Source organism: Leguminivora glycinivorella, chromosome 3 (assembly GCF_023078275.1).
Source record: "Leguminivora glycinivorella isolate SPB_JAAS2020 chromosome 3, LegGlyc_1.1, whole genome shotgun sequence".
Classification (NCBI taxonomy): domain Eukaryota; kingdom Metazoa; phylum Arthropoda; class Insecta; order Lepidoptera; family Tortricidae; genus Leguminivora; species Leguminivora glycinivorella.
The window spans coordinates 6,542,207-6,567,615 of record NC_062973.1 but is presented as its reverse complement, the minus strand read 5'-3'; the positions used below and the strand labels follow the sequence as shown (position 1 = coordinate 6,567,615).

General features: G+C 36.4%; 1 protein-coding gene and 1 long non-coding RNA gene across 2 annotated transcripts in view; both read right to left on the bottom strand.

Moving 5' to 3' along the window:
• LOC125242533 overlaps positions 1-25,409 on the bottom strand; it is a 482,853-nt gene that overhangs the window by 157,522 nt on the left and 299,922 nt on the right. The gene's annotated exons all lie outside the window — the stretch shown is intronic.
• LOC125242538 lies at positions 6,747-10,364 on the bottom strand. The gene is made up of 6 exons (XR_007178882.1): positions 10,303-10,364; positions 9,902-10,004; positions 9,476-9,596; positions 9,149-9,219; positions 8,581-8,676; positions 6,747-6,904 (listed from the first exon to the last, which is right to left on the bottom strand). It is a non-coding gene; the product is annotated as an uncharacterized LOC125242538 (long non-coding RNA).

Below are 25,409 nucleotides of genomic sequence, written 5' to 3'. Positions count from 1 at the left end.
ACGCGGTTTTCAATTGAGTACCATTTCGCATTTCTTTATTTTTTAAACCATTTCCATGGAAAAGCTCTAAGTCAGCGATGACGTAAAGTCAGTATGAACAGTATATAATTTGTCATAAATGTGTCGCTTAACTTCAAACTTGGGTAAATCAATTCTGCTTTAAGGTTGAATATATAAAAAAATATATAATTGAAAGAGAATCAACCTTACAGCAGAATGGATTTACCCAAGTTTGAAGTTAAGCGACACAAATATAAGAAGTTCTAAAGATAACCCTATCCATACACGTAATTCCAGCGAGAACTAATATTTCGCCCAATCAACATAAAACACAATTCAGCCTAACGATGTATTCAAGATTCTGGTATTACCCCGTTCATAAATAATGGATGTGACCCGATTATTATGGTAACGAATGCATGGCGCCCAACTAGACGCCGCTACAGATCTGATTCAATACCGAATTGATCTCGGTCTCGGTTGCGATGTTATATTCATATGCGGAGCGGAGACAAATGAAAAAGAGTCATCATCAGAGATAAACTTTACAAACTATGTTCCCAAAACATATTCGTATCAGGTTGTCATATAAAATTTCCTGACAAAAGAGTCCTAGAATGGTAAGTTTGGACATTTTCGAGAGAAGAATTACCAAAAATGTTTTTTAAGGTAGGTAAATTTGATGTTTTTCCTACTCAGAATCACGAGCCCTTTCGATCTAGGACAAAAAATGGTCCCAAAAATGCCCGTTTCCTTACATTTTCTTACAACGTCTCGCTTTCCGCTTCTTATCTTGTCTCAATACTCTGTTGCTAGAAATCTAGGTTTTAACATGGACTACAATCCAACTTGTATGGGAACTGCATGACATTTGAGGTAACAAAAAAACAGAAAGTCCCTCCATAATCCTGACAAAGTGTACACGCACCCTTAACCCCTCATTTTCTTTTCTTTCGTTTTAATTATGATACGATGTTGGTAGTGTGGTATTTATTTTGCCATTGCTTCTTTTATTCATTAGCGGACTGCTTTGAAAATAAAAGCAGGGATAAGAATAATGGCGAATTAGATAAGGCTATCTGAAAACCACTTCTAACTATGTGGTATTCAATACAATACAAATACCTACTCTTTATTGCACACCTTGATAAAATACAACAATACAAAACAAGGAAGCAACACGAACAAAGGTAAACAACAGGCGGTATTATCGCTAAAGAGCGATTTCTTCCAGACAACCTTAAGGTAGCGGAAATTGATAAATTTACATTATGTCAGTAGGTGTCAGCAAATTCGAAGAAATAAACTTATCGCACAATACAGACTAAAAATATAAAATACATAAACATACATACATGCAGATAAATAACTATATGTATAAATATATATAAATAAATACACATATAACAGTACCAAGTATTTAGAAGGAGTAATCAGACAAAAATATTACGGAAGAGATAAAAAATGGAGTTTAAGTAGTCTCTTGAAAGAGTCTTGAATGATATTCATATAAATCTCTTCATTTTTATAGTACGGGAAACGGACATTTCTTGGCAACTTAATACTGCATCATCCCGTTCCAAGTTTAAAACACAAAAGCTGTGTGCTCTCACAAAAGGACGTAAGTAACCGCCTTTCTCCATGAATTTGGGCCGTTCTTCATAAAGAAGAATACATCTGCATTAAAGCTGACGTCAGCACTGGATTTCAAGGTCGCACGTGTAGTCCGTTAACTATTAGTTATAATAATAATATACGTTTATTTCAGGCCAAGGGTCCATAAGTTAATTACAGTAATTTTAAATTAAATTCAATAAATTAATTAAGTACAATAAAACATAGTATAATATATACTATGAAATAAGGCCAAGCATTATTTGCCTCCATTTATTATAAATAGGGCAATCAAACCTAAACGCAAACACTTCCAGGATGCTGTTGCTACTGCCTCGAGTGCGACTGAGTAAAGAGGCCACTTTCTTGCGAATGATGGCATGGAAGCCATCCGTGTGCGCCTCCGCGAACATACCTGACGCACTACAGAATAGGCTTGTGCCGTTTCGTTCGTTGATCTGAGCGCTCCGATCTCGTTCAATCGCTCCCACGAACTAGTTCGCTCTTTTAGGTCTTTTGCTCATTTAGTTCAGCCAGACCAGCGACCACTGCGGTCGGAAATAGTGTCAAAATGATACGAATAGTCCACAGATAGTAATATTCCGGGCCGAAAGGTTGTAAGTAACCGAAGTTTAATATGAAAACTTGACTTTTTTTGTTGCTCTGCTAAGTAGCTCTCGCTCTCGGTCGGCGCAGTCACACATTCGTTCTCGATCCAAACCGCTCGCGGTCGCCGATCCTATACTGAACTAAATGAGCAAAGACCGATTCTCAGACCACGGAAAGATTCAGTTCATTTCGGTCATTGATGGGATTTTATTCCTAACAGGCCCCGTAGCCGAATGGCATTTCTCCGACGCCAAACGAAAGCGATACGCCGCTGGCTCTGTCGCGCCAATACGCAAGCGCGATAGAGATAGATATCTACTAGCGCTTCGTTTCGTGAGCGTTTCGTGAGCGATTGTGCCATTCGGCTAGCCACCCAGTTCATAGTTCGTGAACGACACAAGCCTACTACAGAACCGAGACAGCTGCATCAGCATCCTGAAAATGTTGTTGTATTGGACACGCAGAGCGTTGCCAGCTTTACGGGTGTAGGTAACACAGACTGCTCGCTATGAACGGGTTACAATACAATTCGTTAACAGATAAGATATATATAGTCCTCCTCGCCGTGTCCGGCGACGGCGACTCCTCCAACGGTTATTGATCCGAAGCATGGAACGCTCTGATGTGGCTTGCGAAGCCAAACTTGGTTTTGAAAGTGCGATCACAGGTTGCGCAATGAAGCTGGCCGGCAGGGTTGTAGGTATAGCTATACGAGGGCTTCGGTCGTGTCTTACGGAGATGGCGTTTAGCATCCAGGTCTTCCAAACGTTGCCGCTCGTATTGTTCAACTTTTTTATGCACAGTTGCGCGCCATTCAGTTCTACGCAACGCCATCTCCTCCCAGGAGTCACTCGGTATGCCGCAAGTGGTTAGGTGACGCTTGAGGACGTCCTTGTGGCGTAGGTACTGACCCCCCTGTTTCCTCTTTCCGACAGCGAGTTCGGAATAGAAAACCGCTTTGGGTAATCTACTATCGTCCATGCGTACGATGTGGCCACCCCACCTCAACTGGTGCTTAATGACGAGTGCCTGGATACCCGGCATCCTGGCGCGACGGAGGACCTCCGTGTTCGGTATTTTGTCCTGCCACTTTATGCGCAGAATTGAGCGAAGACAGCGTAGATGGAAGGAGTCCAGCTTTTTTATGTCTGCTTTGTAGCAGCACCAGCAGCAACAGATAAGATAAGATAAGATAAAGAACAGATAATGAACAGAGGTCGGAAGGGTGAACTATTTTCTTTATAATTTGACATGTTTGACGTCATGTTATAAGGACCTCACCGTGTCCGAGCTATCATTATTACCAAATTATTACCCTATCATTTTGTAACAGAACAAGCGTCTATGACGAGGAAATGGACTCGTTATTACATATAAAACTTACGGCGAATCAACTTTTCCTTGACCAACTTTTTGGTGCATATTTCCTTCGGGATTTCATTGAATATTTTAACAAATAATATCTTTGATGGTTAATCACATGTTTAGTTACGTCATCACTGATAAAATTCACTATTATTTAAATGTAAAACAGGTTGGAAAAACGTATTTATCAACAAACTACGTTCACATGGACGGAATACTGACACTGACAGTTGTCAGCTGCGTAACGTTCCGATATTATGTCTTGGTTCCAATTACAAGTCAGAGAGGTAATAATCAGTAATATTGACTATTATACTTTCTGAATATATCATTCAATGTAACAATTAGGAACAAATGTGATCTTTCTTTACGAAGTCACTTGCTAAATTGATTTAAACAATCTTTCACAAAATAATATTTACGTAAAAATATTTGCGAATCGCTCCACTATTGGACTGCATAGGTATCAATATCAATAGCTCTGTCTCTCTCTAAAACACGTGCACTCGGCACGTGTTGATAAGCAAACATCCGTGTGTTAATCGTGAACTCTAATGCATAGGGCATAAGACTTAGTAAACAAAGCACACGATTGAGTAGCCATCTTGTCGGAAGTCGAATGTCAGAAGTCGGAAGTCGAATGTCAGAAGTCGGAAGTCGAATGTCAGAAGTCGGAAGTCGAATGTCAGAAGTCGGAAGTCGAATGTCAGAAGTCAGAAGTCGGAAGTCGGAAGTCGGAGATAGAATCTATAAAAGGGTCGGAGCGAGCCGACGCGCGTCATTCTTAAAATATCTACAAGACTAACAGTGTCTCTGGCTTTCGTGTGTTATACTGGTGAGTGAAGTTGTTCTGCTATTATTTCTCTGTTTGTTTTTACTTGGAAATTATTCTAAGTGATTGTAAACTTTGAAATTGTGTCTCTGTTTGATTGTGCGGGGACAATATCGTCGTACAGTTGAACTTAGACCTGTGGTGGAATTGCTTTACTGTCAGTTGTGGGGTTATTTTAGTGTTCTATTTATAGTGTAGTGTTACATTTAAATTAATGTGTATAGTGAAGTTTTCTGTGCTTTGTTTCATGAGTGCCGTCAAGCAATACAAAGACTGGGTCGATGTATGGCTGGTGCTTGGAGATAAGTCTGTGTTTGGTTTTGTAGGGAGTAATTCTTGCAAAACTAAGCTTAGATTATAGCACGTAAAGGAAACTTCACTCGTTTGTTTAGTTGGTCAGTAAAATTGAATTTAGTAATTTTCTATGGGGTTATTTTGTGAAAGTTATAAGCCAGATCATTGTTTGTGACAGACTGTTGTCCGGCTAGGCGCTTCTTCCCTTACGGTGTCAAATAAGAGGCGTTTAGGGGTCTTTTTGTTCCAAGTGGAGGGCTTGGACGCTTTTCTATACTTACAAAAGCGTATTTTCTCACCGGTCTCAAAGAGTCCAACTGTTAGATGGAAGTGAGGACTTTCACGATTGACGAAAGGCATTAGGAGTAATCCTTGCTCACTGAAGTCGGCAGTATTTGAGGCTGGGGTCCTATATATATATATATTTATTTACTCGGTGCTCTAGTCCATGCTGGCGTTGGTCGCTGGGGATTTCGGTTGTGATCGATCCACATCTAAGTAAAGTTGATCGCAGCTGGGTCTCTCATGTGGCTGGTACTGGTGTGTCCTAGAATACTGGATATATACACGGATAGGGCGATCTACTCTCTGCTACCCTAGCCCGCGGGCAAGAGCAGAGGGGGGATCAGAACTCAAGCCTATAGGTTGCCTATCTCAGCTTCGCTGGCTGAACTGTACAGCTTATGGTAGGGATACACTTGTGCATATTTTGAACACAAGATCTATGGTAAGTGAGGGTCTGTGTTTCAGATATGTTAGAGTAGGGAAAATGATAGGATTAGGGTAAAGTCACACACTATTTCTATGAAAGTAGAGGCTGTTTTACGATTGGTCTTGAAATATAATTGGTCAACGTGTATTTGTGGAGAAATAATTTAACTACTACTATTTATATGGTTTAAATGGACTTTAAATGTGGTGTTTACTATCTTAAAATATGTGGTAAAACTGGTAATTTATAAAATCTCTTATTACTTAATTTATTTGAGTGAAATTAATAATTGTGGTAGCAATTTCTGATTTTTCGGTGTGGCTGCGGGACACTTAGTGTTGCTAACTGGTTTTTCAAGGTAAATTCTATCAAGTTGGTTAGGGAAACAAACTATTCTTTGGAATAAAAAGCATAGGTTTGTTATAGGGCCCAGTGGCATGCGAGCGCCGTCCACTGATGGAAAGTCAAAAGCTTAGAAAAGTTAGTAGACTTAGTTCTTATAAAAGTTAGCAACTGCTCGGTGTTTCGATAAAACATTAGAAAGATCGAGAAGTTATGGTCTATTAGCAGTATTGGGGAAAGGGGGGTTTAGCTAGGGAAAAGAAACAAAACAAAAAGGGGGTTAGTTTGTAGATAGATAGCCCTTCAGGCTTACTTGCTTAGGATGCCTGATAAAGTGGTTTGATCAGGTTAGGGGATTCAGACGGCAACGCAAGGCAGTCCTGCAACTCGAATCCACTAATAAGGCGTAGCCGATGATTAACAAAATATTTTTTAATATTTATTTCATGTATGTTTCACTCACTAACTTTTATTCTAAAAATTTCTTCATTACGTCATTAATTTTCTCACATATAACTATCTAGGCCTAAATCTGATAAAATACTCTTCTATAACACTATATTATTATGCTACAATAACCTTTATTCTTCTTTAAAATATAAATAAATAAAATTTTAAAAATTTGTCAAAAATACAGCTGATACTCATTAAAGGATCTAGGTTATCGCGGTTCACATCGAAGGGTTCTACTTATTCACGCTAGACGATCACAAGGCCAAATTTACGGGGTATATTTAAAGGGGGGTTAGCTATACTGTTGTTAGTCAAGTAAGTAAATAAGTAAGGTGAGCGGAGTTTAGTTACATTTGGTTCCGTGCCCAGGGATCTAAGATGTGCTCTGTAGAACACATCTTGGATACCAAGGTTTATAAATAAATAATAGGAATTAGCCTTACCAGGCTACATTTGTTGTTGTGAAAACGAGTGGGTGTGCTGTATTTCTTGACTTATTTCATCTCTAAATAAAACTCATATACCTAATATTTTTATTCAATCGCTATTTCATAAAAACAAAAATAACTTTATTGTTAATAAACACGTCTGTAGTATTTTCTTCCATTGTTAATTCTTGCCGCGTTCCGAGCGAAGTCATGCATCAGTATAGAACCAATGATATTTTCGTTTTCCTTTGGTACCTGAAAAATAAAAATAATAAAATTAAAATAGCGTAGTAAACCTAGACAAAATCTATTTCCAGAAAATTAACTCATAATCGTAGTGGTTGAACTAAACATCGTCCCGATTAGGCCATTTGGTTGCATTGCTACGTAGCAATTGTTGGCATTGGCACATCTTGACGTTCCCTTGCGCCTATGCGTAGTACTATTATTTATTCTGTGCCTTAATGTATGTTTTTCTAGCTGTTGTATAGGCAGGGCAAGTACTGGAAATACTAGGTACTTATATAGAAAATACCCATGTATCTAAAATAATAGGAAGCGCGGAGCTGTAGCACTTTAGAAGAGTTTGCCACCTAGTAATCGGAATTGGAAACATAAGTGTGTACACAATGTACAATAGTAATAGAATTTCATGTTAAAACAAATAGTTCTCTATATGCCCAGTACATTTTCTTAGCAGGTTCTGCCATCTTCAGGGCTATTTTGAAAGCTTTACATCACGTTTGCGCTTTACATTGGAGATCGGATAGCTTCGATGCTGTCTTATATAGTCCATGAACACTCTCTGATGTTATGTATGTTCCTGGAAGGCGTCTGTTATACAGAATTTCATTTATAGGCAGGATAACTACTAGTTAGGACAGTAAGTAGGTCGTTATGTGTAAGGTTATTTTCCTAAAATAATCTAGGATACCTAAGCCCTAGATTTAAGACCTAGTAATACAAGAAGATAGGCTTTAGTCTAATGGTTATGGGGGCGCGATTATTCATTGTCGCGCTGAAGTACAATATTATATGGGGCGTCCCGCCATTTTTCTATGAATGCTGAATAGCTACACGCATGTATACTATGACAAGTACATCCTTCGATGGATGGTTTGTTTGCATTTTAGTTGTCACTCTATAATCTACGTATTGGCTCACAGGATTTCATACATCATACAATAATTTGGCATATTGTTTGTACGGTTTGTACCAAATATTGTCACTGTAGTGCAGCCGTGAGAAGAATAGGTTTCTGTCTGTTAAGATATAGGTATAAATCATATTAGGACTAATTTTAGTTCATTAGCTTATAAGTCATCATATATTTTCATATTACATCCGTAGTAAACAAGCATACGTCCCTCTTGATGGTGAGAGGTCACCGTAGCCTATGTCTGCCAATTATTTCAATAAATTAAATCCACTGTACGAATTTCAACTTTCTATACGTATATATTTTTACTGTAGTAATACAAATAAGTATGTATGTATAAATAAGATTTTCAATAGCTCCATATGACATGAGTTCGTTACCTCACATGATAAGCTGTAGGCTAGTCTAAAATAGTAAGTGTAAAACCATACAATCATTATGTTCGGTAGATTGTGTACACAGCTTTTATACAATATTTCACAAGTCAGGAGTATGCCAACATACTGTACTTCATTACAACCATGTCAAACATATCCTACGAAATATTAGCATTACCAGCATCTGGGAGGTCGTACCTCGCCATACCCTAACTCCACCACTGCTTGATCATTGTCACAATTGCTTAATGAATTTCATGAAAATTGATTGAAATTTGTAATATTCCTGTTAAGTAGGCATAGATAATAAGCACTATTATCATTATAAAACCATATTTTACTGAGGTTCAGAAAAAGTATGTAGTATGTGGTACGCATTAAGTATGTAAACTTACCTAACATGACCGGGTCCAGTCTGATTGTCGGATTACTTTGTTGTTCAGTAACGTTGAGCATGAGCTGGTAGTGTAGATCAGTGAGCCTTTAGTACACTGAAAGGAAACGTTAGAGATTAGAAATGTTCATGTAGATAGCGTAAGAAAAGGGTTTAGTTTTAGAGTGGGGTTCTGCCAAATAGGAACAATATTATTTCATTTATCTATTCACGGGGGCGCGTCGCTTAATTTTGGAACTAAGACACGCCCGTGAGAAATATTGTGTCAGAAAAAACAATGCATACAGCAAAATTTACAAAAAGGAAATTAAAAATAAAAAAGGTTTGAGAACCCCTGCCTTGCAGTGCATATCTACACGAGCTAGGACATAAATGAGTTAGTAATAAGTTTGCTTAGCCAATAAAATGAGGATGAGTCAGTTAAGTTTGATTTTTATCCGGTCGCTCATGCCTCGCCGTTTTGCTATACTTCGCTTCACTTAAATTTTCTAAATATAATATTAATGCCATGAGCTGTTCACTTTTAAATTTAATAATTAGAACGTGTTATTATAATAAAACATAAGTACCTTTCATTTATATGAAGTCAGTAGATATATGGAAGACGGTCCAACCTGAAGCATGGCCTCTCGGGTAAAACCTGAAATTGTATATATAAAAAAAAATTAGTTAAAAAAAAAAGGGTGTATGTATGTTTAAGGAATCTTATTTATAAATACGTATCATTAAGATTGTTTATATTTATCTAGGCCATTCATGGTTAAGAAAAAAAAAAAAGAAGAACAACCATATCCATGTTTCTATGTAAAATTTCCTGTCGAGTCGTTTTACTCACTAAGTAGAGTTAATTAAGTTTAAAAAGTAGCTGTTTAGTGGCTATGATTTTTTGTACTTACTTGGGAATTGTGCTAAGACGGAGTACAGTCCATAAAGGACACACCGGAAAATTCCTCAGTCCACCTGCACATTGCCGACAGCTGGTTGATGTTCTTCGAGGATGGTTACCCATTTCATATACTGAAAATTAATACATAAACTATTTAAACTCATTGTAACACAAACAAAATTTATGCTAAGTCTGGATTTTTAGTCTACATAATTTTATTTAAGTATCCAAAAATACAAAATTAAAGTTTGGACAAGTTTCAATGCCTATTTTTAAATGTCATGACATTCATTTGAGGTCCTACAAATATTGCTTTCCATAATCCATAAGCTTGAGAAATTTTATTGGTTGGAACGGAAACAACATTACAAGTTCCAAGTACAGTTAGGAGACCTAGGTCAAGTAAATTAGTCAAAGATATAATTTTAATGCTTACCGTTTAACCAAGGTATGTTCAGTTTCTATAAATATTGTTTTCCATAAAATTTGTGGCAGATGTGTAGAAATATCGGGCATTGTAAATTCCAATTAGATGTTGACTGAAAAATCAAACAACCATATAAACCTCTTTGAAAGTAGCAAATATATTTTGACAGTTAGGACTATTTCACGTACATTTAGAATATTTAAGATCCTCTTAGGCAATGTGAAAGTCAGAAAGTACGAGTAACGTGGGGAAATTTATTATCATTAACTTATCTGACGACAGAACAATGAAATAAGCAACATTTCACCAATATATTCGGTCTAGTCGTTGTAGTTCGCAAGTATGTTCTGCTGGGTTTCGAAAACGACGACTTGTTTGAAAACACATCAAATAATAAAACAAAAGCTTACCTTTCATGCAAAACTGCTTTTGAAGTAGGCAATTAGTTCACTTTATCAATTGAGGCATAGCCCGATAAGACATCCTTTGCATGGGCTGTTTGCTCATTAGATCATGAGTATGAGCACTAAATTCTTCTATTATCTTGATGAGAAACACAACAAAACACATGTCCATTGCATTCACGTTTTTTTTTTTTTTTTTCCAACAATAATGTCATGTCAATTTCGTAACCTCACTTTCGCTAACGGAAAATTACATTGCAATTGCAGTTCAGAGTTCAATTTGATAAAACAGGCTCACTTTGTCGACAAAATTATTTAGAAGTAACGCGTGTTTAGGGCAAATAATGTTTTGTTTGCATTTTCTTAGTTTGCTAAATGACAAAATGGCGAATATGGACGGTTCATGACCGGCGTCGGCGCAGAATTGCCTGTCGTATTGTTTAAGCAGATTAAAATAAAGCGAATATTTAAATAATTCTAGTTGTAGATCACGTAATTAATAATGAGCTAAAGAAAACAAAAACGGATCTGCCATTTTTTCGCGAACAAGCGGATTAGCGGTAAGCATGACATAGATTAGAGAAAATAATTTAACCACAGATAACATATATCTTCGCCAAAAGGTGTTCTATCGGTGACATTACACAAACTATCATTGTTTTTAAGTTGGTACGCTTGATCGGTCATACAATTTTCGACAAAAGATATTCAGTAATTCAGTAATTTATTGTCCGGTGTTGTCATTTACAAAACTTTACTTCACTTTTCTCTACTTCATTATAGTAAAATTAATACAATAGATGTATTTAAATACAAAAGACTTTGTTAATTTAATTTTCTATTGCTTAAATCACATCAAACTATTCAAGTTGTGTAGATTCTGAACGGTATTTTGTAAATAGGGCCTAACACATGTCCCCTTACAAGTGCGGTCCGACCGTCTGTTAGATCCTTAAAGAATCTCACAATATATTTTTAATGTGGTCACACTTTTGTAAACCGATGCGCACACGCGATTTCCTACGCATTGACAAATTTACACGATAGTTTTCGTTCGATTTCATTAAATTATGAAAAAAAAAAAAAATCAATTATATATTTCTAATAACTAGTCAAATATTTGAACATTATGATAGGCTAAATTTATGATATCAAATAATTGTTTTGTTGATTTAATGTTTGTGACTACTAAAAACACATTAGTGTGTTTACAATGAAAATACGCCCATGAGGACAATTGTAAAAGAAAAAAAAAACGGTTAAGGATGACAATATTGACAGTGACAGTTCCTTACGAAAAAAAAATCTGAGCGCGAAGTTATTAAATTTTATTTAAGAAAACGATTTCACAGAAATTACAGTGTTGTGTAGCTTCCAATAATTAGTATAGTTGATTGTGTAGAAGCACGTGTGATTTTTAGTGACGTCTTATTATCAGACGTAGAGAAATGTGAGAGTTAACTACGTTTTGAAACGAAGAGCTCTGTTAGTGAAAACATAGTAATTTCAATTAGTTTTAGGCCATAATTAGTTAGTTAAAAAAGGTGTTAGTGCAATAGTGCAAGACTTGAGTACATGGAGACAGAGTTAGCAACAGTTTGGACGCGAAAAACATGAAGTGAACATTGAGATATTTCGTGGGACGTTCGAGTTGAAGTACCCGGCTTTTGATGTCAACTAACGGAGGAGTAAGAGTTTTTGAGCCTGGTCTCATACCTGCTCATAGGACCAATGTGTTACTGAAGATTTTCAATATGATTATGTTGTTAGTGGTGCCATATTATGCCACACTAAACAGAAGAATGGAACAGAAAATGCCGATCAAGAAAAATACATATATGTAAGTGTTCAAAACCCCAGTTAATTTACCCTATACTAGTTTTATTGAGCAAACAAGACGGAGTTTTATAGTCTGCAGTAATTTTTGAGTTAGAAAAATTAAAGTCACTTAGCGATCAGACATCATACTTGAGAAAAAAAATAATAATAATAATAATTGTAGGTGAGCGTAAATGAGACGTACGTCTCATATGGTTAAAGTACCTAGATGGTCCTGCAACCTTAGTTGGCATATTTTTTTTGGAAAATATTTTAACGCTTGTGATTTTTATTTTATCTTTCCCTCTGTTTATTGGAAGTCTTTAACTTAACTTTAGTTTTAACCTAAGATAGATTCTTACCACAGCAGTGTTCTGTCATTGAACATAGTGGATCAGCGAGGACGAGGACGGTGGAAACATGCGGTGAAAACTTCAGTGTGTGTTTAAGTGCATGCTTAGTAACGCTAGTGAAATAACAAGTGTTTATGATATTCGATTTATGCAATATTTTATTTTTTGACCAATGATTGGACAAATAAGGACTAGCCAACTTTAGAGTTGAAGAAATATTCATTGGTTTCAAGTTACTTGCTGTGTTCAAAAATAAGTAACTGGATCTTTTGCGGTTATGCTGATTGTGATCAAGTGTGCAACGTGTCTTCGGAAGAGGTTTCATGGTGTCCTGGGTTATGACACCGACTGAGAAGAGAATAGTTTGGAAAATTTTGAAATATTACCAGGAGGCCAGCAGGATCTAATCATCATCATTAGCTACTCAAGAACTCATCATAGAACTAGCCAAGTATGAAAAGAAAAAAAAGGAAGAGAGACACCTTTGACCAAGTTCCTCAACCCATTGTCGTGTTTGTTAACAATTTGCTAAGTTTGCTGCAACTGCAAATGCCATGAAGAAGGAATAATTGTCTGAGGTTACAAAACTTTCGGGGCATGTTATACAATATTGAAGACATAGAATAGGACAATACAAGTTTTAAGCTCGTTTCAAGAAAAATTCATTATTTTGTTATATTATTATCCAATCAAATAAAAGTATTTTGAACCTACTTATGACATCATTTTGTATTTTATCATAAGGCAATTAAAACCAAAATAAAATTTTGCAGATAGTTTGAAAAAAAAAGGAATATATTTTATCAAAACCACATCAAATTTGATGTTACATTATATTTTACAAAAAATATCAAAACCATATCAAAATTAAGGATACATCATATTTTGCGGGAAAAAATTGAAAATATGAAAACCACTTCAAAACTGCAATTACTTTTTTTTTTGCAAAATTGTATTATGCGTTTATTATGAACATTACATGATGTGTAATGTAAATTTTATGAGTACATTGGTTACAAGTCAATGACTTCTTAGTAAAGAATGTTTATTTATTGCGACATACTTATGTGGAACATTATTATTTTTCTTTCTTATCATCATCATCATTATCATTATTTTAAATGCGTCATGAGTTCTTCAAAATTTTATTGAGATTCACTGTTATTATTATAGGGGTGGTAGAAGTCAAAATTTTGACTAAAATTAATTTTATTTCTATAGTGATCTGTGTGATAAAGGGCCTTATTGGCTAGCCCATCGTAAAGTTTCTCTGTCATTTAGTAGTTTCGTTCCTAGGATTATAAAATGGTGTATGGTGGATGTAAATTTATAATACGGATTTTTTTTTTTTATCTAGATAAAGAAGTCGGTTCATTATATGGACAACAATTTTTTTTTTAAATCTTTATTTTGTAAGAAGAATGTATTGGATATTCATTGTATGGTTGGATTCTTTTAATATAACAATAATTGGACATATAGTATCTAGTCTGCCTGGGGTAGACGTTAGGAAAATCGAGATCGGTGGATAAGCTATTTTTCATTTTAGTTATTACAGTTAGCAGTGATATTTATTATTTATGCGTTATCATTTTTTACATTATATAGGGTGGTATACTGTACGATATCGGTAATCATCAGTGCAAATCCTCGTTTCTAAGCATAACTTGGTCAGTATTTTATCTACAAAGATCGGAGTAGGGAGGGCCACTATTTTGTTTAAGTGACTGTACTTACTTTTATAAATTTTTTGCATTTTATGCTATCAATTTTGCATTATGAACTGCAAAAAAAAAAAAACAAAGACAGGAAAATTGAAAGTAGGGCTAGTGAACTTACAGTAATTGACTCTAGTTAAAATGTGACCATAAAATATAATATTTTGTTTCGTACGAACATTTTATTTTTAGTATGTGCATCAAACAATTTTCACACATTGTCAAATTTGTTTGCGGTTAGTAATTACTTTATAAAATTAAATATAGATGTATAAAATGAAACCTATCATAAATAAAATTGAAATTTTCTTTGCTTTCGAGTCAGGGTAGAGTGGAGTAAAATGGGATACGTAAACTTTTGAAGTTATTGTGTAATTTTATTTCCATTTTTATTCGTTATTTTGATTACTTTTAAAAGCGTTGGCTTTCTGTTGAGATCGAGTGAACGAGCGAATGAGGAAGTAAGAATGGTTATATTGTGTGTGTGTGTGTGAATAATTTAGAGATGATGAATGTTTATAGATGTAAGAATGTTTTGAATGGGATGAATGACTGAATGATGTGTGTCTTGAATGATTTTTTTTTTTATATAGAATGAGTGGATTGATATAGACAGACAGCGCTGGAAAGTGGTCAAAACTAGTTTGGTCGGAATTTGCGGGGAATAAACAGGGGGGGGCTGAGGGAAACACATTAGCCATAAAAAGCTTATCGGTTAGGTTAAAATCCATTTGGATTCGACCCATTTCAAGGGTAGTTTTTTGTGACTACTAACTACACAAGGTAATAAGACCCACACTGAATCCACACACCTCATCTTGAATGGGATGTATTTGACAATCGACATATTTAAGGGCCGATATCGTCTAGTGAGAACGAGGCTCTTTTCAATATTTGTTTCCTTGTTATGTGTTCAAATATGTGAAGTTTAGTATCATCAAATCATTTCTTCATTTGATCATGATGTGGTACCAAGTTGAGGTACATGCTTATGTCATTTAAGGTTTGTTTTATAAAAAAAAAAAAAAACACATCCAAACAGATCTTAAGTCAGTATATTTTATTCAAGTATGAGACATGCGCCAAAACATGTGGCTGGAGTGATTAGGTAGAGAAATTGGTTTGAGTTCCGACAATGGAGATTGAAGGCTCTGGACTTATAATGAGAGCTCTAAAGGTTTCTTCGTAATTGCGTGGGAAGTTATTGTGAACTCGTTGAAATTATTACGATAATTATTCCGGTCCAACAGTGTGGATGGAATGAATATTCGCCGCGACCGGGGAACGAGCTAGCAAGAACGGGTTAATAGGACCTATCAGATTCACAACCTGGTATCCCTGGCGATGCGTGGACTCTGAGAAAGGGGTTATCATGGTTCATTGTCGAAATTCTGATGAGCTAATTTCAAAACTGAGTCGCTAGCAGTTGCATAGTATTGGAATACACACCACACGATTAGAAATGGGGGATATTTCCGACTGATCTAGAGATATTTTTCTTTTATTCTTTTATTCAATTTTATTGCTTCTTTTGCTAAGTGAGATTGGATTTTTTACAAACCACTTTGTATTTTATAAAAGAAATCCAATCTGGGGGCGAGTTGTAACAGAACAAGCGTCTATGACGAGGAAATGGACTCGTTATTACATATAAAACTTACGGCGAATCAACTTTTCCTTGACCAACTTTTTGGTGCATATTTCCTTCGGGATTTCATTGAATATTTTAACAAATAATATCTTTGATGGTTAATCACATGTTTAGTTACGTCATCACTGATAAAATTCACTATTATTAAATGTAAAACAGGTTGGAAAAACGTATTTATCAACAAACTACATTCACATGGACGGAATACTGACACTGACAGTTGTCAGCTGCGTAACGTTCCGATATTATGTCTTGGTTCCAATTACAAGTCAGAGAGGTAATAATCAGTAATATTGACTATTATACTTTCTGAATATATCATTCAATGTAACAATTAGGAACAAATGTGATCTTTCTTTACGAAGTCATTTGCTAAATTGATTTAAACAATCTTTCACAAAATAATATTTACGTAAAAATATTTGCGAATCGCTCCACTATTGGACTACATAGGTATCAATATCAATAGCTCTGTCTCTCTCTAAAACACGTGCACTCGGCACGTGTTGATAAGCAAACATCCGTGTGTTAATCGTGAACTCTAATGCATAGGGCATAAGACTTAGTAAACAAAGCACACGATTGAGTAGCCATCTTGTCGGAAGTCGAATGTCAGAAGTCGGAAGTCGAATGTCAGAAGTCGGAAGTCGAATGTCAGAAGTCGGAAGTCGAATGTCAGAAGTCGGAAGTCGAATGTCAGAAGTCAGAAGTCAGAAGTCGGAAGTCGGAGATAGAATCTATAAAAGGGTCGGAGCGAGCCGACGCGCGTCATTCTTAAAATATCTACAAGACTAACAGTGTCTCTGGCTTTCGTGTGTTATACTGGTGAGTGAAGTTGTTCTGCTATTATTTCTCTGTTTGTTTTTACTTGGAAATTATTCTAAGTGATTGTAAACTTTGAAATTGTGTCTCTGTTTGATTGTGCGGGGACAATATCGTCGTACAGTTGAACTTAGACCTGTGGTGGAATTGCTTTACTGTCAGTTGTGGGGTTATTTTAGTGTTCTATTTATAGTGTAGTGTTACATTTAAATTAATGTGTATAGTGAAGTTTTCTGTGCTTTGTTTCATGAGTGCCGTCAAGCAATACAAAGACTGGGTCGATGTATGGCTGGTGCTTGGAGATAAGTCTGTGTTTGGTTTTGTAGGGAGTAATTCTTGCAAAACTAAGCTTAGATTATAGCACGTAAAGGAAACTTCACTCGTTTGTTTAGTTGGTCAGTAAAATTGAATTTAGTAATTTTCTATGGGGTTATTTTGTGAAAGTTATAAGCCAGATCATTGTTTGTGACAGACTGTTGTCCGGCTAGGCGCTTCTTCCCTTACGGTGTCAAATAAGAGGCGTTTAGGGGTCTTTTTGTTCCAAGTGGAGGGCTTGGACGCTTTTCTATACTTACAAAAGCGTATTTTCTCACCGGTCTCAAAGAGTCCAACTGTTAGATGGAAGTGAGGACTTTCACGATTGACGAAAGGCATTAGGAGTAATCCTTGCTCACTGAAGTCGGCAGTATTTGAGGCTGGGGTCCTATATATATATATATTTATTTACTCGGTGCTCTAGTCCATGCTGGCGTTGGTCGCTGGGGATTTCGGTTGTGATCGATCCACATCTAAGTAAAGTTGATCGCAGCTGGGTCTCTCATGTGGCTGGTACTGGTGTGTCCTAGAATACTGGATATATACACGGATAGGGCGATCTACTCTCTGCTACCCTAGCCCGCGGGCAAGAGCAGAGGGGGGGATCAGAACTCAAGCCTATAGGTTGCCTATCTCAGCTTCGCTGGCTGAACTGTACAGCTTATGGTAGGGATACACTTGTGCATATTTTGAACATTAGATCTATGGTAAGTGACGGTCTTTGTTTCAGATATGTTAGAGTAGGGAAAATGATAGGATTAGGGTAAAGTCACACACTATTTCTATGAAAGTAGAGTTCTTTTATAATTGGTCTTAAAATATAATTGGTCAACGTGTATTTGTGGAGAAATAATTTAACTACTACTATTTATATGGTTTAAATGGACTTTAAATGTGGTGTTTACTATCTTAAAATATGTGGTAAAACTGGTAATTTATAAAATCTCTTATTATTTAATTTATTTGAGTGAAATTAATAATTGTGGTAGCAATTTCTGATTTTTCGGTGTGGCTGCGGGACACTTAGTGTTGCTAACTGGTTTTTCAAGGTAAATTCTATCAAGTTGGTTAGGGAAACAAACTATTCTTTGGAATAAAAAGCATAGGTTTGTTATAGGGCCCAGTGGCATGCGAGCGCCGTCCACTGATGGAAAGTCAAAAGCTTAGAAAAGTTAGTAGACTTAGTTCTTATAAAAGTTAGCAACTGCTCGGTGTTTCGATAAAACATTAGAAAGATCGAGAAGTTATGGTCTATTAGCAGTATTGGGGAAAGGGGGGTTTAGCTAGGGAAAAAGAAACAAAATAAAAAAAAAGGGGGTTAGTTCGTAGATAGATAGCCCTTCAGGCTTACTTGCTTAGGATGCCTGATAAAGTGGTTTGATCAGGTTAGGGGATTCAGACGGCAACGCAAGGCAGTCCTGCAACTCGAATCCACTAATAAGGCGTAGCCGATGATTACCAAAATATTTTTTAATATTTATTTCATGTATGTTTCACTCACTAACTTTTATTCTAAAATTTCTTCATTACGTCATTAATTTTCTCACATATAACTTCTAGGCCTAAATCTGATAAAATACTCTTCTATAACACTATATTATTATGCTACAATAACCTTTATTCTTCTTTAAAATATAAATAAATAAAATTTTAAAAATTAGTCAAAAATACAGCTGATACTCATTAAAGGATCTAGGTTATCGCGGTTCACATCGAAGGGTTCTACTTATTCACGCTAGACGATCACAAGGCCAAATTTAGGGGGGGGTATATTTAAAGGGGGGGTTAGCTATACTGTTGGTTAGTCAAGTAAGTAAGTAAATAAGTAAGGTGAACGCATTTTTTGGAGTTTAGTTACACTAAATATCTATCCTGGAAGCCGGCTGTTTGATTTTGTTCTCCCTTAGCTAACCCTGTTTTGTCCACATTCACTCTACTGAGGCTTCTAAATTTGAGCAATAGGGTAAATCTGTCACTTAAAGATTTGAAACTGCCCCGATAGAAGACCAACGTTATCCCAAGAGCAATCAGTAATTGCGTTACCCGAAGGTTGTTTGGAAGAGATCTCTTGTTTGCGATGAGACCGCCGGTCGTTTACCTCTTCTTTAGCTGCTGTGCATACTGTATTGATCTATGTATTGAGATGTGCAATAAAGAGTAAGTACTGCTTCGCTCGGAGTTCTATTCGACCGTATTTAGAGTTTAATAATGCTAAAGAAAAACACATGAAAACTCGAAAATTCGCGTTTCTCGGGACTTTAGATCGATTTTTTATCCCGGAAAACCCCCAACCGATCACCGGTATATAAATAAATGACTAAATAAATAAATAAATATTGGGGACATCTTACACTGATCAACTTAGCCCCAAACTAAGCAAAGCTTGTACTATGGGTGCTAAGCGACGATGTACATACTTACATAGATAAATACATACTTATATACATAGAAAACACCCATGACTCGGGAACAAATATCTGTGCTCATCACACAAATAAATGCCCTTACCGGGATTCGAACCCAGGACCGCGGCATAGCAGGCAAGAATATACAAGAATTGGTCGTTTGAAGGTTTATGTACCTACATAGATTAGATACTCAGTATTGTTAGCTCCATGTTGGTTCATGATCGTTTTGTGTTGTTCATTTAAAATTAAACCTTAAGGTATTCATCATATTCAAATAGTTTCGAATGGTCCAAGTATTTCGTCTGCATTGTGGTGAGGTCAGCAGATGTGAGCTTGTCATGGGGCTTGCAAGGTTAATTGGCGTCTGGCGACGCGCCAACCTCGCGCTGGGGTACAATTTCTGACGCGGCAATTACTAGCATAGTGTTATTTAGTTGAAAATGGAAATCTCGCCATTTTATGAAACAATTGATTTACTCTAATTATCCTGTATTGCCACTAAGCTCGCAACATAGATCGAGCAAACGTATCTACTTAACGTAACGTATCAAATGAACTCAGTAAAATCCACTGAGTATTCCGTCTTTACTTACAGCTTGCAGCTTCCGGGCGCAAGGGCGGATCCAGCTTCGTACCCAGGGAGGGGGGGGGGGGTGGAATGACCTCCATGACACCTTAATTCAAAACATAAATAAACATCGAAATAAGATGTCATATATTAAAGAAAAAATGACGAGCACCACCAGTGGTGAAGGCTGGATTCGAACCGGCGTCTTTTAGCAATCCGGGCCAAACGCCATGGACCCCTAGGCCACATCGCCACAGCGGAAGCCGTCGAAATTTCTCTTCTATATGTCATCTTTGTAAGACTAGGCGTCTTTGACCAACTCTAAGGGCAAACAGTAGGTGCTTGCACCTCCTATACGAAACCTTTACAGGTTTACGATATAGCTAGAGAGACTGGTGCTGCCATCTATACGCAACTATGGGAACAAATCAAATTATTTTAACAAATATTTTGAAACACAAATCAAAATATTATGACATATAGAAGAGAAATTTCGACGGCTTCCGCTGTGGCGAGGTGGCCTAGGGGTTCATGGCGTTTGGCCCGGATTGCTAAAAGACGCCGGTTCGAATCCGGCCTTCACCACTGGTGGTGCTCGTCATTTTTTCTTTAATATATGACATCTTATTTCGATTTTTAATTTATATATAGTAGTGTGACTACATTAAAAAACACAAATCAAAATATTTGTTAAAATAATTTGATTTGTTCCCATAGTTGCGCATAAATAAACATTTAAAAAATGCATGATATTTAATTAAAACAACACATAAAAATATGAACATATTTCCAATCACAGGCAACTTCAGTACAAAATTTGTACAGATATAGATGAACTTGTTTTTTTTTTTTAACTAAAAATAGACATAGTTCTGTAGTCGTAACACTAAGTACTTAGATAACCTAGGAGCTAAGGTTAGACAAATAAATATACTTGGCCCTTGTTTCGTTTCCCTTGGAAACAGCAGCTTCGTACAAGTAAGGCCACCAACTATGACTAGACTACTAGAGTAAGGTCGCAATCTGCCTGTTCATTCTCGAACGGATGTGTGATACACGAATATACTGAGTTGTAAGGACCTTATGGAATGGGATGGCAGATTAGTGGTACACCTCGGTCTATTTGCAGTAAACTGTGTTAGGTAAGCTTATTATATCGGCAATGTCTGTCAATTTATATGTATTACATGTGCTGGTGGTCGTTTAAAGCCATATAAGTTCTACATTTTTTTTTTCTATGTCTGTTGTAACAGAACAAGCGTCTATGACGAGGAAATGGACTCGTTATTACATATAAAACTTACGGCGAATCAACTTTTCCTTGACCAACTTTTTGGTGCATATTTCCTTCGGGATTTCATTGAATATTTTAACAAATAATATCTTTGATGGTTAATCACATGTTTAGTTACGTCATCACTGATAAAATTCACTATTATTTAATGTAAAACAGGTTGGAAAAACGTATTTATCAACAAACTACGTTCACATGGACGAAATACTGACAGTTGTCAACGGAGTAGCGTTCCAATATTATATCTTGATTTCAATTATAGGTCGTAAAAATTGATAATGATAAGTAGTGTATATATTTTCTGGATGTGTTTATTGTAGCATTTAGAAACAAAAATGATATTTTGCCTCAAATTTGATTTACAAAACTGGTTAAAAACCTTAGATAAAGTAGTATTTGCATATTTATATTTACCACAATATAAAATGTTTCATTACGTACTAGGAATCAACAAAAGATATCTCCATCTCACTCTAAAACACGTGCAGTCATGCAGATGTTACTATTGAGAAGCAAAAACGTACGTGCTGAGATGTCTTGGACATTAATGCCTAAGGCGTACGACTTAGTAAACAAAACAGTTACGACCTTTTTCTTATAAGTGTAATTTAGCGGCTATCCATTGTTATTTGTCGCCAGTCGCCCTTTTGTAGCTCTTTTGTCGCTCTTTTGTCGCTCTTTTGTAGCCCTTTTGTCGCTCTTTTGTCGCTCTTTTGTAGCCCTTTTGTCGCTCTTTTGTCGCTCTTTTGTAGCCCTTTTGTCGCTCTTTTGTAGCCCTTTTGTCGCTCTTTTGTAGCTCCTTTGTCGCTCATTTTTATCTATAAAAGGGTCGGAGCGAGCCGACGCGGGTCATTCTTAAAATATCTATAAGACTAACAGTGTCTCTGGCTTTCGTGTGTTATACTGGTGAGTGAAGTTGTTGTGCTATTATTTCTCTGTTTGTTTTTACTTGGAAATTATTCTAAGTGATTGTAAACTTTGAAATTGTGTCTCTGTTTGATTGTGCGGGGACAATATCGTCGTACAGTTGAACTTAGACCTATGGTGGAATTGCTTTACCGTCAGTTGTGGGGTTATTTTAGTGTTCTATTTATAGTGTAGTGTTACATTCAAATTAATGTGTATAGTGAAGTTTTCTGTGCTTTGTTTCTTGAGTGCCGTCAAGCAATACAAAGACTGGGTCGATGTATGGCTGGTGCTTGGAGATAAGTCTGTGTTTGGTTTTGTAGGGAGTAATTCTTGCAAAACTAAGCTTAGATTATAGCACATAAAGGAAACTTCACTCGGTTGTTTAGTTGGTCAGTAAAATTGAATTTAGTAATTTTCTATGGGGTTATTTTGTGAAAGTTATAAGCCAGATCATTGTTTGTGACAGACTGTTGTCCGGCTAGGCGCTTCTTCCCTTACGGTGTCAAATAAGAGGCGTTTAGGGGTCTTTTTGTTCCAAGTGGAGGGCTTGGGCGCTTTTATTTACTTACAAAAGCGTATTTTCTCACCGGTCTCAAAGAGTCCAACTGTTAGATGGAAGTGAGGACTTTCACGATTGACGAAAGGCATTAGGAGTAATCCTTGCTCACAGAAGTCGGCAGTATTTGAGGCTGGGGTCCAATAAATATATATATTTATTTACTCGGTGCTTTGGTTCATGCTGGCGTTGGTTGCTGGGGATTTCGGTTGTGATCGATCCACATCTAAGTAAAGTTGATCGCAGCTGGGTCTCATGTGGCTGGTACTGGTGTGTCCTAGAATACTGGATATATACACGGATAGGGCGATCTACTCTCTGCTACCCTAGCCCGCGGGCAAGAGCAGAGGGGGGGATAAGAACACAAGCCTATAGGTTGCCTATCTCAGCTTCGCTGGCTGAACTGTACAGCTTATGGTAGGGATACACTTGTGCATATTTTGAACACAAGATCTATGGTAAGTGACGGTCTGTGTTTCAGATATGTTAGAGTAGGGAAAACAATAGGATTAGGGTAGCGTCACACACTATTTCTATGAAATTAGGGCTGTTTTACGATTGGTTTTGAAGTATAATTGATAGGCGTGTATTTATATGGTTTTAATGGACTTTAAATGTGGTGTTTACTATCTTAAAATATGTGGTAAAACTGGTAATTTATAAAAACTCTTATTACTTAATTTATTTGAGTGAAATTAATAATTGTGGTAGCAATTTCTGATTTTTCGGTGTGGCTGCGGGACACTTAGTGTTGCTAACTAGTTTTTCAAGGTAAATTCTATCAAATTGGCTAGGGAAACAAACTGTCTTTGGAATAAAAGGATTTGTTTGTTATAGGGCCCAGTGGCATGCGAGCGCCGTCCACTGATGGAAAGTCTAAAGCTTAGAAAAGTTTGACTTACTTATTTCTTATAAAAGTTAGCAACTGCTCGGTGTTTCGATAAAACATTAGAAAGATCGAGAAGTTATGGTCTATTAGCAGTATTGGGGAAAAGGGGGGTTTAGCTAGGGAAAAAGAAAAACAAAAATAAAAAAGGGGTTAGTTTGTAGATAGATAGCCCTTCAGGCTTACTTGCTTAGGATGCCCGATAATGTGGTTTGATTGGGCCTAAGGATTCCAGACGGTATCGCAAGTTCTCACCCCAAACCGGAATCGAAAATAGAGCGTAGCCGATGTTTTCTAAAATATTTTTTAATATTTATTTCATGTAAGTTTCACTCACTAACTTCTTTTCTAAAAATTTCTTCATTACGTCATTAATTTTCTCACTCATAACTTTCTAGGCCTAAATCTGATAAAATACTCTTCTATAACACTATATTATTATGCTACAATAACCTTTATTCTTCTTTAAAATATAAATAAATAAAATTTTAAAAATTAGTCAAAAATACAGCTGATACTCATTAAAGGATCTAGGTTATCGCGGTTCACATCGAAGGGTTCTACTTATTCACGCTAGACGATCACAAGGCCAAATTTACGGGGTATATTTAAAGGGGGGTTAGCTATACTGTTGGTTAGTCAAGTAAGTAAGTAAATAAGTAAAGGTGAGCGGAGGTTTAGTTACACTGTGGCAAGCAAGCATACGGGCAAGATACCCTGGTAAGCAGTAACCGTGGCCTATGGCCACCTGAACTCCAGAGGTGTTACGTGCGCGTAGCCGATCTTTACAACACTCACTCAAGGCACTCTAAGAAGTCTATCGAGATCCTGTAAGGCCACAATATCTGAACCAATTGTATAGGTACCCCTCCAACAAAGCTGTCACTCGTAGCAAAGAATACATTTATTATGTGTATAAAGATTTATATAATCAAATGTCGGATGAGATTAAGGATTTACCATTCAATCGATTCAATAATAACCTAACCACAAAATTAAAATTTTGAAAAAACCCCCGACCGCGACATAGTGGACCGATTTTCATGAAACATGGCTAAGAACACTCCCGACTACCTCAGCTTTCAGACAAAAAAAAACTAAATCTAAATCGGTTCATCCGTTCGGGAGCTACGATGCCACAGACAGACACACACACACACACAGACAGACAGACAGACAGACAGACAGACAGACAGACAGACAGACGGACAGACAGACACGTCAAACTTATAACACCCCTTCGTTTTTGCGTCGGGGGTTAAAAAAGAATTAAAGAAATGGCTTTATTGAATAGATTAGATATAGATAGTAAGTAAGTATGTACGCCTGTAAGTACTTTTAGTGATACTCCTGAAGTACACACTTGTATTCTTACATATATATTTCCACCTTTCTGTACCTAAAACTGTGCGAAGTGTGCATAATAAATGCTTTCATTTCATTTCATTTCTAGTTGAACTCAGCTAACTTACCAGCAGTAACTTTTCAAATACTATTGTCTATAAATTATTTGGCTATTCTGCCACGAATTCGTTTTTACTTGACTGTTGATTAAAATATTGATATCAATTTCCAAAGTTAAAACATCCCTTGCAACAAATTTAAATATGAAAAATATGTAGACTGACGTTATTTTCGCAGTTTCAGTATTATATTAGTACATAGTGAATGAATCTGAATAGTACAGATGTAGTGCAAAATGTTTTTCCTTTAAAAAAACGATAGAAAAGTATTATACACTACACCTGTACGTATGGGTTATAACTTATAAGACATAAGATACATAACACTAAATTGGACTACACGGGTGTACAA